Source organism: Pan paniscus, chromosome 16 (genome assembly GCF_029289425.2).
Source record: "Pan paniscus chromosome 16, NHGRI_mPanPan1-v2.0_pri, whole genome shotgun sequence".
Classification (NCBI taxonomy): domain Eukaryota; kingdom Metazoa; phylum Chordata; class Mammalia; order Primates; family Hominidae; genus Pan; species Pan paniscus.
Genome location: NC_073265.2, coordinates 60372470 through 60388891, shown reverse-complemented (window position 1 = coordinate 60388891; position 16422 = coordinate 60372470). Strand labels below are relative to the sequence as shown.

General features: G+C 48.2%; 1 protein-coding gene across 1 annotated transcript in view; it reads right to left on the bottom strand.

The window, feature by feature from the left end:
* THSD4 (thrombospondin type 1 domain containing 4) overlaps positions 1 to 7418 on the bottom strand; it is a 665075-nt gene extending 657657 nt beyond the window's left edge. The window contains exon 1 of the mRNA XM_034939056.4: positions 7184 to 7418. The gene's annotated coding sequence lies outside the window, so the exon portion shown is untranslated. The remainder of the gene's footprint in view (positions 1 to 7183) is intronic.
* Positions 7419 to 16422: the final 9004 nt, after the last annotated feature.

The following is a 16422-nucleotide window of genomic DNA, read 5'->3' as shown; positions in this document are numbered from 1 at the left end:
GTGTATTTCCAAAGCAGAACATGAGATCAGAAATAAATAAACATCAGCAAATTGAACATTCATGTTGGTAGTGCCAATTTTTAGAGTGGGAGAAACTAGAAACAACCTAGATCCCTGATAGAGGGTGGGGAATGGCTAAGGAAACCGCGATGGAGCAAAATGATGGAAAGCATCATTGTGCTTTAAAAAATGGGAACCCTGCTTAGGTGGCAAGTGGGAAATGTTGACACAAAATCCTATTAGTTGAAAAGACAAATCTGCATGTGCTAAATTAAAACATAAGCCGATATCAAGGAGAAAACAGAGCAATATCAGCAGTGGCATTATGCGTATATGCGCTCATGTGAAAGAGGCCAAGAAGACAGAGCATCCTGTGAGAGCCTGAGAGCAGGGAGAGACCTTTCCTCACTGAGGTACTCACTAACTGGCCTAAGAGTTCCTCCCTCCGGCCCCACCGCCAGTATTTGTTTTGGAGTCAGATGACTTGAAATTGAAACATCATTCTGATGTCTACTTGCTGTGTGAGCCTGTGAACATTCCTTAGCCTCTCTGAGCCTCAGTTTTCTAGCTGTAGAGTAGAAATAATAGTGTCTAGTTCACACAGGTTGTTGAGAGGATTAAATAAAAGAACGCAGGTAAATCCCAGTACCTGACACAGAGCTCTGTAACGGCAGCTCCTCCCCACTTAGCTGACCAGAAGATCCTCTGAACTTCAAGCAGAATGAAATCCTGGGCCTCAACTAAAATATCGCTAAAGTCAAGCAGGTCCTGGGTACTTGTCTGCTCTGGAAAAGAAACTAAATGGAACTAAAGGCTATACTGTCACTACACGCCCTGTAATGAGACTTCAAAACTTGAAGACACAGCTCTACCCTCAGGGCTCACCTTACAACCAGCGATAAACTCTCCTACATGGTTCCCAAGCGGCCTCATGTGCACGGTTGGATTTGATCCTCCTGTCAATCATTAGGTAAGTATAACTATTATTATCCCCCACCAAGAACAAGGCAATGAGAGGGCAGAGAAACCAGAAAACAGGGCAGAGTGGGGATTTGCATCCAGGCCAGACGGCCTCCACGGCTCCTGATTTTGCTCTCAAGACAGCTGCATTCTCTACTCTCAGCCACTTGGCTTGGGACTATCAGGTCACAACAAAGCTAGCAAGGAGCAGAGCCAGTGCAGAATTGGCCAGTACCACTGGAGGACCCAACAGATATCACAGCCCAGCCCACAAGTAGTCTGACAACCTAGCATGAGGGCAGGAGACGAGGGGAAGGGTAATGTCATCAAAGGGGCAGCTGGAAACCATGGAGCTGGAGCAAAGGGAGGAGCAAGCCAGACAGAATCCAAGGCATGTGAGGGTCAGGGGTCAAACAAGGGAGATCAATCAAAGAGTCAGTCGTCAATTTACCCAAAGCAAGCCTTGGAGCCCTGGAAGAGAAGTTGCTTCTGTCCTTCCCAAAGGAGATGCAGGCTCAGGACTCAGCCAAAGTGGGGGAAAAAAAAAAGTGATAGCTAACATTCAAGTGGCACTTTTCTACACGCCTGAGATAGTTTTGAGCATTTTCCAGGTGGAAAAACTACAGCCCAAGAGGCCAAGGAACCTGTTCAAGGCCCAAAACTTGGTAGAGCCAAGGCTCAAACTCAGGACCTGGCTCCAGAGTGCTCTCCTCCTCAGCACCACCGTGCTGCTGCCTGGCCGGGGAAAGGAGGTGGGCTCCTCTTCCTTCACATCGCAAGTGATCAGAGACGCGATATTTCAGGGGGAAAAGTATGTCTGGCAACTACAAATTTGTAGTTTGCTGATATGATCGGAGGGTTTCCAAGAAGGAAGCAGGTAGGGCAGCCTCCCAGCAGTCCGTTTATCCTTTTTCATAGGAAATTAATCTTCTTCTCTCTCCTGACTGTGCCTCTAAGAAAAATGGTTAAGTCAAAGACACGGCTCGTCATCCTCCCACCCCTGTAGTCACATGGCTGCATCCCCACCATAAATCAAAGCTGATGCCCCCTTTCATCAGATGCCTGCAGATAATTCCCCTGTGATTTCCCTACTGGGGCTCAGAGGGCCAAGGCCTAAAGGGTTAACATCTCATTTCCTCTTGTCTTTCAAGCCTTAATCCCCATCCTGAGCTGGGTGCATTCCAAGCCCACCTGGAGCAGGTCATGATGAGCTCCCAGCCCATGGCTGGCCCTTCATTTCCCCTGGCAGGAGATTAGATGGGGTGCCCATTAATCACTCCATGCTTTTGTCCTCACTGCTGGCCAGGCCTTAGGCAGCTGGCCAAGGGCCGGGAGGGTGGAGCAGGCCACATGCTGCCCACCCGGTTGTGGGCTGCCCAGTGCCACCCTCCTGGGACAAGACACAGCGGCACTGTGAGCCTGGCTCACTGCCCTCAGACCACGCCCTAGAGAAGCAGAGCTAAGGGGCACCACTGCCTGGGGTGACACCTCAGTGATCAGCTTCGGAAAGGCTGGTAGGAGAAGACAACATGGGCAGTACACTCAGCTGGGTGACGGGGTAGACAGGAAAAGAGGTCAACAGAAAGAGACCACTTTCCCAAGACAACGCATCAATACACAAAACTGCTGCCTCTTGTTCCATGGGTTCTTCTTTGGGCAATCTAAAGGGAAGCTGGGGAAGGGGAGTGGGGCGAGCAGGGATGTTGGATGGGTAATTCATTATTACTATCACCGCGCAGCTGGGAGTGTTCATTTGCTGGGTTTGAATACACAGTTGTAACATTCAGCTCTTGCCCTTCAGACACAAAACCCTGGATTTGAGGGGGCCTGAGATTATATATACATTTTTGTTACAGCAATACATTGAGCTCCAATTGTCTCAAGCACTGATCAGGCACAGAGTAAAGAAATGGGGCGAGAACTAACACTGAGCGCCTGCTATGTGCCTTAGGGCTTTGCCTTAAGCTCTGCATACCCATGCACTGGTCCCCCACCAGCCCTCCAGACTTTGGCCATCCTCTTGTTACACATGGGGAAACTGAGGCTGGGTGGGTAGGAAGTGGAGCAAGGCCAGTTGAATGAAAGAGATCTGTCAATGGCCAGATCCCATTCTGGGAAAGGAGGTTCAACTCACCGTGCCTGCAGGGAGGAAGGGGCTGGCTTTGCCTGTCCAGCCCTATTCGGGGGGCCCCAAACCAAGCAACTTGGGGCTCTTGAACAAACCCACCCTGGTCTTTCTCCCTGAGCACTCGCTCAGGTCCCAAAAGAAATTCACAGTGAGTCTGGTGGCAGGTGGGTTTACATGCCTTTGAGTAAGCTGAGGGGGCTGGGCCTTCAGGAATGAACTAAAGACCCCTCGGGCCAAAAGAGAGGACCCTCTTCCTGGCCTTGGCCACAACTCTCCATTGCTCACTCCTTAGAGTCAAAGTCAGGGCCTCTGTCAAAAAGGAACATGCTGCCTGGGATAAAGTGGCGTATTAACCCACCACCTGTCGCTAGAACCACATTGTAAAGGAAGACCAGGGCAGTGGTCCCCAAACCTGGGTGTGCAGAAGAATCGCCTGAGGTAATCTTAAAAACGCCAGTTCTCGAGCCCTGCTTCCACCCTGGAGCCTGTGTTTTCTTTCACCAGATCTGAATTTTGATTCAGATGTTCCTAGGACAACTGTTTCAGGAAATAATGATATAGTGGAAAGAACACCAGATTTAGAGAGCTGGGTTTAAGATTTCAGCTCCAAACCTGAGCTGCTGACCTCAGGCAAGTAAGCCTCAACTTTCTTACTGTACAATGCAGATGCTGATGTCTCCCTTCTAGGTGGCTGGGAGGATTAAAAGAGAAACCACTGAAAGCCCCAAGCATTGCACACACCAGTGCTCACTAAGCATGGCCCCAGTGAGGCTAACAAGCCAGCGAGGCTGTGGGCACAGAAGTAAGTTTTGACAGTAGGAGGAAAAGAGAGCAAAACAGGCCTAGATGATGAAGGGGTGTCCCAGCCTCAGCACAGCGGTCCTGCGGAGGAGGAGTAAAATTGGGGGATCCCAAGAGGGGGCCAGAGGCAGCAAAGCAGCCTAAAGCCAGAGCTTCCCCTGAATCTTCTCCTCACCTGCGTCAGCCTGCATCATGTGTTGGCTTCCAGCATGACATTTTTAATCCATTTTCACAGCGAGGATATTCAACAAATACACATGAAACCTTTATATCTGCGCGTAAGTAAACATCACGATTCTGCATACACACGCAAAGAAAGAGAAAACGTGGGAAAACCAGAAAGAAGAGGAGAGAGAAGGGAAAAGTGAGATGAGGGGTCAAACCCAGGCAAATAGTCATGTGCTTTCAAGTGTGTTGGGGCCACTAACATGCAGACAGTGTGTTCCATGACCTGGAGAGGCCCAAGGAGGCTGCTCAGGGGAAACCTCAGAGTGGCTGGGGAGGCAAGGCTCATCCAGGCTGAACATAGAGCAGGCACAAAGAATGCAGGGAAGAGACACAGGAGTGTGTGCAAGAAAGGCTGGGTGGGATACACTGCCTGGCAAAATTTAGATCAGAAGAGGGGAAATCTGAATTTCTGAGCTGGGGATGGGAGGTGTGGGGAGGGCAGATAAGACCATGATAGAGACTGGGTGAGTGGAGGGATGGCCTTCAAGCAGGAAGGCGTTGGGATGGCTCTTGGATCAATAAAGTAGACTAGGATTAGGAAACATTTTAAATGCCCTGATGAAAATTAACCTGGATTCAACCGTGTCCATACAGTACTTTCCTATCTCTCAGTCTTTCCTCGAGCTCTTTCCTCTGCTTGGCCTGTCCTCCCTCCCCACCAGCCTTTCCCATCTCCTTGAACTCCTCCTTAGGCTTCAAAGCCCAGTGGTAACTGCCCTAGCTCCTCCCATGCAGAATCAATTTCTCCCTCATTCGCATCTCCTTGATGTTTTGCACATCCCCCTTGTATTGCGGTTATTTCTTTACTTCCCTTTCTCCCCTGGGTGGTTATTTATCATCTGCTAGCCTGTGGACTCCCTGAAGGCAATGATATTGTCTTGTTCATAGCGTAAGCTCCAGCACATAGTAACAGTCCCTGGCACATCGTAACAGTCCCTGGCACATAGCAGATGCTCAGAAATATCTGTTGGAGATAAATTAAATAGAAGTGAATACTGGGGAGCCATTGTGATTTCTTGAGAGAAATGATGTGGTGAAATCAGAATTTCAGAAATATTAATCTATCAGCATGAAAGAAGATGGATTAAAATGAAGAAAGCAACTCGTGGCTGGGAGTCAAGAGGGGAGATTATTACTGTAATTTGGACATGGCTGAAGGTGGGGGCAGTGGGAATGGAGACAGGGAAATAATTCCTCAGATATCACAAAAGAATGTGGAAGAGATTTTGCGATGAATGAGCTATAAATGTGGGGGACAGAATGGGAGTGTTGGGAACATTTAAACATTGAGACTCCCAGCAATTAGGATAAAAGTGGTACCACGGAGAGAAATGTGGGGGATGGAGAAGACGGCAATACACAGCCTCTGTGTAGGATAACTGATTGCAATCTCCACAAGTTTTTCTAGGCAAAAACAAAAACAAACTCCAAGTCAAAAATCTCCCCACCCCTGATCTTCCTCCCAAACTCTGGGCTGTATTTTTCTTTCGCTAACAGCCAGTAAGAAACATTTCTTTATGGCATAGGAGACTAAAAAGAAGGTAATGCCAAGCGGGTGCCCCGCCCAGTGCTGGGCACAGAGGAGATCACATGAGTTCAACTGGCCAGCCTCCCCACAAGAAACCAACCCAGTTGCTTATTCAGAAGGGGCTCCAGTATCCTGATCACCCAAACTCATTTCCCAGGCCCAGACCTCTGGGAAATCCCTGCTCCAGCCCTGCAGAGATTTATAGGAAAGTCCCAGGACGCCCATCTGCTTGCTTCCTCACATTAATTTCAGGGCTAGGATTTTGTTTTCTAAAGGAATTCAACTATGATGCCAACAAAAATCTATAGGAATTGAAGAGTTCCGTATTTTAAGTCACATTTTTAAAATGTTTGCTTCTTTGTGTATTGAGACCCAATAAGACCCTAGTAAGTCCAGTTACTCCATCACCTCCAACAATATCAATCAAGTAGAAGACACGCAGATTTTAAAAGCTGTGTGATCCTTGAAAAATCTTCAGACTGTTATGGGTCCTGGGTGCCTCCAACTGTGAAAGGAGGGTTGGACAAGGCGGTTCCTTAGATCTCTCTCGGGTATCTATTTCTCTAATTCCAAATTCCAACAGGCATCCAATGACTGCTACCCACGTCCAAGCTTTAGACCCATAGCCCGAAAAGGGCGAAGCGCAGCGTGGTAGAGATCGCAAAGGAGACAGGAAGAGAAGCAAAGCATGCATTTTTAGTAAGACGGCAAAGGAGGCTGGGAGGTACGGTGCTGGGTGCGGACTGCTTAAAAAACTTATTAGACCACAAATTCCAGATACTTAGGTGGGCCCGAGAACGCCCTAAAATCCCCTTCCCAAGTCAGGGCTGATGTTATTTCAAAGAAAAAGAAAACTTAACTTCCAGATCTGTAGAGCTCCAAGGTGAGCTCGCTGTGCAAAAGCTACTTCTGTAAGTGCGCCAAGGGGCCGCAGGTACTTAGGCTGCACTTGAGGAAGTGTCCAGAGTTGGCGGAAACAACCCATCCACTCGGGCTCCAGGCGCTCGCTGGGTTGCAGCAACTAAACTGAGACAGACAGACACACAGATCCGAGGCCCCAGGCCAGGACTCAAGGAGCGCTGACCGAGACTTGCCCGGCTCTCGGGCCCCAGGCGGGAGGGAGGCGAGGCTGAGGTGGGGGGCGCACGGGCTGGGTGTGCACTCGCCGGTCCCCTCCGACCCAACCCGGGGAGCACGGGGCCCCGACCCGGGGACGACTGAGGTGGATTGTCCCTAGAGTTTAAGACTGTCCCTAGAGTCGAGGGTGGAGGGATGAGCGCCGGCGCCAGCACAGAGCAAGACTCCCAGCAAGGAAGAGAACCAGAGAAGGAGGCGCAGCCGTCCGCACGGAACAGGCGCGCGCTGGCTCCCCGAGCCCGGAGCGGCGCAGCCCGCGGCGCCCCGGACACACCCACTGGGTAGCCCGCGCCAGCCCGCCCCGCCGGCCAGAGAGCGGGAGCCGGAGCCTGGGCAGCGGAAGCCGGGTCGGGGCCGCGCGGGCGGCGCGCAGGGGACGCGGGGCGCGCGGCTCTGCTCACCTGGCGGTCCGCGTCCCGGAGCGACCGGCGGCCGCCTCGCCTCGCCTCGCCCCCGCGTGGTTCCCGGCGCCGGGCAGCCCCGAGCGCCGCCGCATGGACGGCCGCCGCCGCCCAGCCGCCCCGCGCCCGCCCTGCACGGGTTTCCGCTGTGCCCCGATTCCGCGTCGGGCTGCGCGGGCGGCCAGCGGTTCAGGCGCGAGCGGAGAGCTCTGGCTCAGAGTTTGCGATCCGAGAGCGGGATCCGCGCTCCCTCGGTCCTTCCTCCCTCCCCTCTTGCGGCCTCCCGCTGTCATCTGGAGCCGCTCCTGCCGCCCCCTGGCGGCGACCGCGGGAAGGGCCGGCCCCCATCCGCACCCCCGACCCCCGAGGTCAACAACAGGATGGTCCCTGGGTCCCAGGGGAAGAGACATCACCCAGTAGGAGGGAGCACGGTCTAGACAGAGGCCACGAGGGCGGGAGGGGGCGAGAGTGGAGAGTGGCCCAGCTGGCCAGGGTCGTCTAAGTGAGAGGAAAAGGGAGAGGGCGGTTGAGACCAGGCCCTGAATTCCGCGTTCATCTTATCCTGAGGTCTGTGGGGACCTGTTGAAGGACTGGGGCAGGGGACGGACGCGGGCATCCTTCCATGTGGAACAGCCATTCCGGCAGCATCAGGATGGGGCGGAGGCAAAGCGGGGAGTGGGCGAGGCAAGTGGTGCTGTAAACCTGTGCGAGAAGGGGGCGGTGACTCTAAGGGCAGGAAGGAGCCCTGGTCACACACACACTCCCACGCAAGGTAGGACGCGCTGGGCTCCTTCTGAGGCCAAGGGGAAAGGACAAGAGCCCTCCAAATTCCAACTGGGGTTAGACAGCATGGGGAGGAGACACACACACCCTGACAGCCAGAGCCGTTCGGGATTCTTTCTTGTCTTATTCAGAGTAATATTTTGTTGGGGGAAAAAAAGCCTGCTGCAAAAAAATAATTATTATTATTATTATCATTAATAATGATAAAAATCAAACTTTGATCCCTTCGTTTTACGAATTGGGAAATTATTGCCCCCAAAAGGGCATGACCAAAGTGACGCGTTTAGTTAATGGAGGGAAAATTACTAGGACCCAGTTTCTTGAGTCCTAATTCAGAGCCAAATTCTTTACATTCGAGCCAAGGTGTTCAGAGCTGGGAAGGCAGGAAATAGAGTGACTGTGAGGAACTGTCTCTTTTTTCCCCAGAGCAGGGAGGGGGTGACAAATATTTGAAGAGGCTGTCCAGATACAGGCGTTTCCCTAAATTTCAGTCAGCCTGTTTGTTTATCGCTGCCTCTAAAGCTTGCCTGCAGGGGTTGTTTTGAAAGTGCAGGTGTACCGAGAGGACAATGAAGGAGGTGGCAGAATGCAAGCTCCCTGCCCCAGAGCCAGGCAGCACCAGGGCTGGGTGCAGAGCGCTTCGTGGGAGCAGAAGGGAGCTCCCAGGGAAGATTGTCCTCCAGAAAAAAAAAAATTAACAAAAGGGAAAGTGGCTACTCAAGAGATTAGGCCAAAGAAAGAAACACCATTTTGAGCGCCGACTACTGGCCCGGAGCCTGGCAGAGCCAGTTCTGACTGATTCAAGAGCTGGTTCCAATGGGATGAAATAATTCCACACTTGATCAAACAGATTTTGATGGGAGGCACCTGGTGTAAAGGGGATTAGATTAATTCTGAGTGTCACGAGTCTCATGGGTCCAAATTAAGTCCATCTAACAGCTCTAGTAAATGCTGGCCAGTTTAAACCATTTAGAACTGATTAAAAAAAAAAAAAAACCTGCGCAACTTTAGAATGTACTTAATGTCACTGAATTATACACTTAAAAATGGTTAAAATGGAAATTTTTATGTTATGTACATTTTACCATAATTTTAAAAAAGCAAAACTAATAAGATTTGTTCAAACAAGATTGATTTATTCATTCATTTGAGACAGGTATTTAGTGCCGAGTGTGGCCTTGGTGCTAGGATTCAAAGAGGAAAGGAAGAAAACTCTCCATTCTAAAAGAAACTCCACGTAAGGCGAAGAAGATGAAATATAGTCAGAAAACCATACCAGTAGGTGGTAGGTAAATGCAGAAGTATTTAAGAGCTCATACAGGAGTGCCTGCCTCGGGACAGGGAATCTGAGATGCTCTGCAGAGCTGGATCTTAAAGAATGGAGTGAGTTCATCACATAAGGTCTGGGGCGAACAGGGCTCAGGAGCAAAGGATGTGGTTTTGTTTGTTATTTTTTAATTTTGAAATAATTTTAGACAAGTTTCACAAATAGTACAAAGAATCCCCTTATATCCCCCACCCTCTTCCTCTAATGTTAACATCCGACATAACCAAAGTATGATTAGTGAGCAAACTTGATTCGACAGACCTAGGCTGGCTCCTTAGAAGTGATTCCAGTCCATTTTCAACCTTGGTCAAATTGTTTTGACCATATTTTGCTTATATGTCACAAGAAAGTCTCTTTCTTTAAAGTCAAGATAATACTTGTTTTATTGTTTATTTATTTTGAGAGAGTATCTTGCTCTGTCACCCAGGCTGGTGTGCAGTGGCACGATTGCAGCTCACTGCAGGCTCCACCTCCTGGGCTCAAGCAATCCTCTCACTGCGGCCTCCCAAGTAGCTGAGACTACAGGCGTGCGCCACCACATTTGACTAATTTTTTTTTCATTTTTTGTTTTTAGTAGAAAGGAGGTATTGCTGTGTTGCCCAGGCTGGTCTCAAACTCCTGAGCTCAAGTGATCCTCCGTTCTTGGCCTCCCAAAGTGCTGAGATTACAGGCATGAGCCACAGAGACCAGCCTATACTCATTTTAAACAAAGAGATATTTATATTATGTGTAAGCATCAGTGAATATTAAGTATGCTAAGACAGCAAGTTTTAATCTTTCAGTCCTGTTATATTTCTGCTTTTATCCAAATGTGTCTGTTACGTATGAATCAGAAAAGCAGAATGTGGTCCTTGCATATAAAATAGCTTACTGACCCTCACCGAAAGAGAGAGCCAAGAATATGTGCTTCAGATCACAGGCAAAGGCTAGCCTGTGCTTACCTAGGCTGGGGGCCTGCCTGGCATGTCAGTGTCAGCTATACACAGCAACTTGGAGGGTGGGTCACCCCTTTGCATATCTGATGTGGTGAGCTACTCACTACCTCATAAAATAGCCACATTGTTCTTAGAGGCTCTTTGTTAGAAATTCCCTTTTAAATTTTGACTTGAAACCTTTTGCCCTGTAATTATTATCCATTGGCCCTAGAGGCAGCTCCTAAAGGGACAGACAAGAAACATAACTCCTCTGTCATGTGTCAGTTCTATGTAAGACAGCTCTAGCTTACACCTGTTGTCCTATTATAATTATTAATTAATTATTAATAGTACCCCCCTTCATTCTCTTGTCCTAGTTAAGTTGATAAATGATGCATACAACATCCTATAGAAGACTGTCACCACCCCACCTCACTGATCAGCCCTCTGCCTACAGCCACACCCACAGAACATTCAGCCATTTCTCCTGTGGTTCCCAGCCTGCAGCACAGCGTCTGCACGTGGTGAGGGCTCCCAAATCTCTGAGGAATGAATGGCTCACTGCTGAGAGCAACCTTCTGGGAGTTCAGGGCATGTGGAACTGGAATAAGAGCAACGTGTGAACAGATTACAGGAAGGCAATGCAGGACAGCTGGACCCTTTGGGGGGAAACTTATGGGGAACACAGTTTTCTCACTTACAAGCACTGAGATTGCCTGAGAGGGGAGAGATGATGCAGAGTGTCCCAAATGTATTTGACGTGGAATCCTTTTACCAGCGAAACATCTCTTGGGCCTAGAGTTCTGAAAATTGCACTTTGTAAAACACTGCTCTCAGCTCTTACAAACCTCATGTTTTCATCCTAACTGTGCTTCAGAGAATTGTGTCCCAGCAGGAAAGGAAACCCCCATATAATTCCCTACGTTGCTAGCATTTGGAAGTGGGATGAAAATGGACCTACATTCAAACCCCTAATTTCAAGCTCTAAAGGAGGTACCAGGATCCATCACGATGCTTGTAAAATTGTTCCTTTCATTTTCCTGGTTGTAAACTTATGCAGACTGTAAAGTCAAGGCAAGCCTGTGCCCAGCAAATAATAAGAAAATAAGGGAGGCATGGTAAACAAAACAAAACACTTTGAGAGCTGGTCAACTTGCTGTTATTTTGAGCTGTTTCTAAAACTCTCAGGGTAGATTCCCTCCCCTGCTTGCCTCCTTAACCCAGTCCTTTTTCTTCCTCCTCCAGGAACTCTGGAATGCTGACCTACAGTCTGAGTTCCTGTGCCCTTGCCTGGGGCTGACTCTCTACTTGACCTGTAACCCACAACTGGGCAAGAGAAAATTCTGCAGCCACAGCTCTGAGGACATGAGCAAAATGGTTTCCAGACGGAATGTCAAGGATTCCCATGAAGTGTCAGGGAGTCTTCAGGCCACGCTTCAGGTTATCTCCTTCTCTTTCCCTTTTCTGCTTCACACTTGCTCTCATCCTCTTTCTCACCCCATATCTGGTCAGAGGAGATAGGAAAGTTCTTGTTACCTGGTACAAGACAACTTTTGGAATCCCAGATATTCAGATTATTTCCCCTTTTCCTCTTTGCAAATGATAATACTCACAGCCAAGAGGCATCACCCAGATCCGAGGCTGCTTCTCCTTAGGACATGCAGACAGAAGGAGAAGGCGGGGCTGGCAGCCTCCAGTCCACAGCCTCCCTTTCTCCTCCCGGCGATGATTAACTAGGCCTAGACAATGGAGATCTACGGCATACGCCCAGGGCCTCCTCTTCTCAAGCATGGCTGATCAGTCACTTTCCCGTCTATCCTTCATTTATTGAAGCCAACTATGAACGACTAAAGGAAGGATGAGAAAAGTCACCCAAAGTCAAAGGGGACAGTGTGGGAGACTGTTCTAGACAGAAGGAAACACCTTTGCAAAGGCCCTGAGGAAGGCAGGGGACTCTCCAGGAGCAGAAGGGCTGTGTGGCTTCAGAATCCACAAAAGAGAGCAGATACAGGACACTGGCTGGAGCAGGCCCTGGAGCCCGCTGCTGTCCTGGAGGCCTTGGGGAGGCCCAGTGTTCCCAGGGTGGAAGAAGTAGGGGACAGCTTGACGTAGTGGCTGTTGATCAGCTGATATGGAAGTACGTCATCTTATTAACAATTGAGAAAGGAGTGCTGTGCAATTCCATTCAATGCCAGTGATGCTTATGGCCGTTTTTATGAGTTCTGTCATTTTCAAATGAGCAAGAGGAAGCCTCTAAGGGGGTTTAAGCAGGGACTGACGTAATCAGATCTGTGTTTTTCCAAAGGGAGAGGGAGAAAAAGAACATTTCTTATTTTTCAAAAAAGGTAATGCAAAAGCATCATTCCACAATTCTCTTGTAATGAAAAAAATAAATGCAAACTTAAGCAAATCCATCATTCTGAAAGAATATCCTGCGTCTGCCTTTTCCTTCCTGGGAGACTCTCATAATGAGGTCCTGTCCTTCACCCATTGCTCACACTGCCGCCTGGTACCCCTTGTGACCAGGACTGCAAATCTCCAAGACAACTGGAGCAGGGTGGGAGAGCTCAGCCAGGAAGCAACTTCTCTGTTTGAGGCTAATCAGCTTACATTGTGCTTGAAATTGCTGTCACCTTGGCCTTGTTGGCAATTTTCCCTCTTCAGCAAACCAGCTTTCTTGTTGAATGAATTAATTTTTATAAAATCTCAGAGATAGGGCATATCCAATGAACACTGGCCAGATATGGCTTATGTATAAAACCAGGGCACTACAAATGACAAAGTCACATGGTCTCCAAGTTCATGGCTTTGCCTTGCCTCACTCACCTTCATCCTGCCTCTCTTCAGCACACAGACCACCTACTATGTGCTAGTTGTAACGGCTCACCAGACAGTGCTGCCAGAGTGTTCCTGGGTCCCACATTCCTTTTTTTTTTTTCTCTCTTTTAATGTTTCCTTTCACCACTCTGTGTGTGATGGTGGACACTTTTGCTTATGAGCAGCAGTTTGGTGTCATAAAAGAAAGCAGTCAGTCCCCCAAACACTACACCGCCATTGCTCTCTGGCCATCCCATCGTAGAAGTCACCAACCTCCAAACTGCAGTCGCCTCCCCTATGGAATGGCAAGAACCTAATTATACCTGTTGGGAGAGAATGGGACGGGCTCACACCAACTTGTATAGCCCCTTCCAGTTCTCAGATCCACGAATCTCTCAGAAACTCTGCAACAGGGAAATTATGTGGCTCGTTTTGGATCCATCTGGGAAAAGATGACATACTCAGAGAAGTATGTGACTTCTTTTTTAAAAATTTCAAGCTGCATTTGGAATAGCTTCTTTTATTCCCTGTAATGCAGAGAATTACCATGCAGCTCTAGTGCCACATCATGGCTTACAGACAAAACTCCCCACGATGTGTCTTGAGTCATGAAGACATTGATAGAGCTGCTGTTTGTTGACTTGGGTAGGATGAGAGAACACCTGAGTGGGTGACCCTGAAATGGCTCCTCTATTCCTCTGGTATTAGGTGTTCATCCAGAAGCTACAGGATCAGTGTTCAGGACCAGCTTCTTCCTAAGTTCATCTTTCTTTATTTAAAAATCTCAGAATTCTAGAGGTGGAAGAGAGTATTTTCTCTTTTTGTTTTTTTGTTTGTTTTTTTGTTTGTTTGTTTGTTTGTTTGTTTGAGACGGAGTCTTACTCTGTCGCCCAGGCTGGAGTGCAGTGGTGCGATCTTGGCTCACTGCAACCTCCGCCTCTCACATTCAAGAAATTCTCCTGCCTCAGCCTCCTGAGTAGCTGGGACTACAGGCACATGCCACCACACCCAGCTAATTTTTGTATTTTTTTAGTAGAGATGGGGTTTCACCGTGCTGGCCAGGATGGTCTCCATCGCTTGACCTCGTGATCCGCCTGCCTCAGCCTCCCAAAGTGCTGGGATTACAGGCGTGAGCTACCGCGCCCGGCCCTATTTTCTCTTATTCAGATTAAAAAACAGAGGCCCAGGGGAAAAAAATGAGTTGCAGACATTCACACCGTGAGAATGTGGTCAATCAGAAATAGGAACCCATCTGGTGGGCCTTGAGCTATTCCAGTGAGCCCCCTCCCCATTGTCCTGTCCCTTGGAAGTCCATGGGTGGAGAAAACCAGGGGCTTCAGGCTGTCAGAAATAGCCATGGAAACTACTTAGGACATCTTGAATTCCAAATATCATACATGTTAAAGCTAAGGATCTTCCCGCCTCAAAGCATATTTAATCTAATCAGGTTATTATTTTTCTTCTTTGGAGTTAAGAAGAAGCCTTGTGGGTTTTCCCTCATGGGCTTGTCCCAAAGCTTAGCCCAGCAATGTGGACCCCAGTCTCTGCTACTATTCATGCCGCTTTCCAGAACTCAGCCTCTTGCCAGAATTCGTCTTCTATGAACCTTGGGTTTGTTCAGGAACAGTTTTGAGGCCTGAGAAGCATTTCTTCCATAGCACTGGGACAGCTCCCACCTCCAGGCCCCAGCAGCCTGAGCCCTACAGTGGCCACCTCATCTCAATGTCTCCATTGTAAAGAGCTGCACCTATCCTTGTATCTGCCAGCAAGCAGGCCACATGGAGGTGGAAGACATCAGAGGAGGCAGAGGAGCCCTGCATTGGCTGCATGCTTTGGGCGCAGGTTTCCTAGGAGGAGAGATGGAAGGTTGCAGAGTGGAATGGACAGAAAACGAAGCAGTGATTCAGGAAAAAATAATAGCAGCTGGTTTTCATCTGGGTACTAACTAGCCTTATGACCTCGAGCAGTGGCTTAACCCTGCTGAGCCTCAGTTTCCTCATCTGCAGAGCAGGCTTGACACTCACTAACTGCTGAATTCTCTCAAGGGGGAAAATGGGGAGAAAACATTCTCATGTCCTGTGCCTTCCCCATTAGCATCCTCAGTCTGAGAGAAGTTGGTCTGTTCTTGGTCCGTCCCTTTTGTCTGGCTAGCTATATTGCCATTCTTCCGTTGTCACGGGAACATTCCAAAGGATGAATGAAGGGTATGGGATCAAGCAGAGGCAAACATGAGCAAGAACAAGCGTGTAGATTAAGATACAAACTTCTCCTGACCCAGTCCTGTGAGTGGAAAATACCACACAATGGGAAAGAAACCAAATCACCCTGACATGCAATCAGATATTGTGGTGTAGGTCAAAGGGTGGGCCAAAAGGCTTGGTTTCTTTTTCTTTCCTTTCTTTTCTTTTTCCTTTTCTTCTCTTCTTTTTTTCTTTTGCTTTCTTTCTTTTCTTTTTCTCCTTCCTTCCTTCTCTCTTTCCTTCTTTCTTTCTTTTCTTTCCTTCTTTCCTTCCTTCTAAAAACAGGTAATTGCAAAAGGAAAGAAAACAGGAACACATTGTTTCTTTTTGATTGATTAAGTTAATTGGACATGTCAAACTTTTTACTTGTCAGCATCTGAAGTTTCCTTGAAGCTAATAAGAACTTTCTTCTGGATAACGGTTTCATGAAGACAACACATCAGGTTGTGAAAGGCACATTGGTTTTAGAGTTAAACAAATGTGCACTTGGAGCCTTGCTGTGCTAACTTCCTGACTGTGTGACTTGGAAAAGTGACTTACTAGTCTGAGTTTTTCAACTGTCATGTGGCTATAATGATTTTAGAGGGCATGGTTGTGGTAATCATGACTCAAGTTCACCAATTCGCCTTCAGGGACGAGATTTCACTTCCCCTCCCTTTGAAGTTAAATGTGGCCAGGTGACTTGCTGTGGCAAATGGAATGTGACTTCTCTTTTTACATTTTTTTTTTTTTTAAAGCTGGTAGCTGCTTTAAGACTCAATGTACAAATCATCGTGTTCCTTCCCACTGGTGCTAGGGTTGTGGAATCCTTGGTTAGCCTGGGTCTCAGAGGACTGTGATCTGTAAGCACCCCCACCATTCTTTGAATGTACAGCATCAAATCTCCCACTGAGATTTGAGTTTGTTACTGCAGCAAAACCTAGCATACCATGACTGATATAATGGTTGATACAATAAAGTATGATGACATTTGTAAATACAACTTGGCAATGGTAAAGTGATCAGAAAGCCTTGTTATTTTAGTGTTCAGAGGTAATTGTGCTGATTAGTAGGCCCAAGTTAAGGGATAAATTCCTGCATGGGTCAGGCAGGCTGCAACTTTACCCCAGATCATTTTTCTCCACCAGGGGCCAGAATCAGGAAAATCTGAAAAAACTC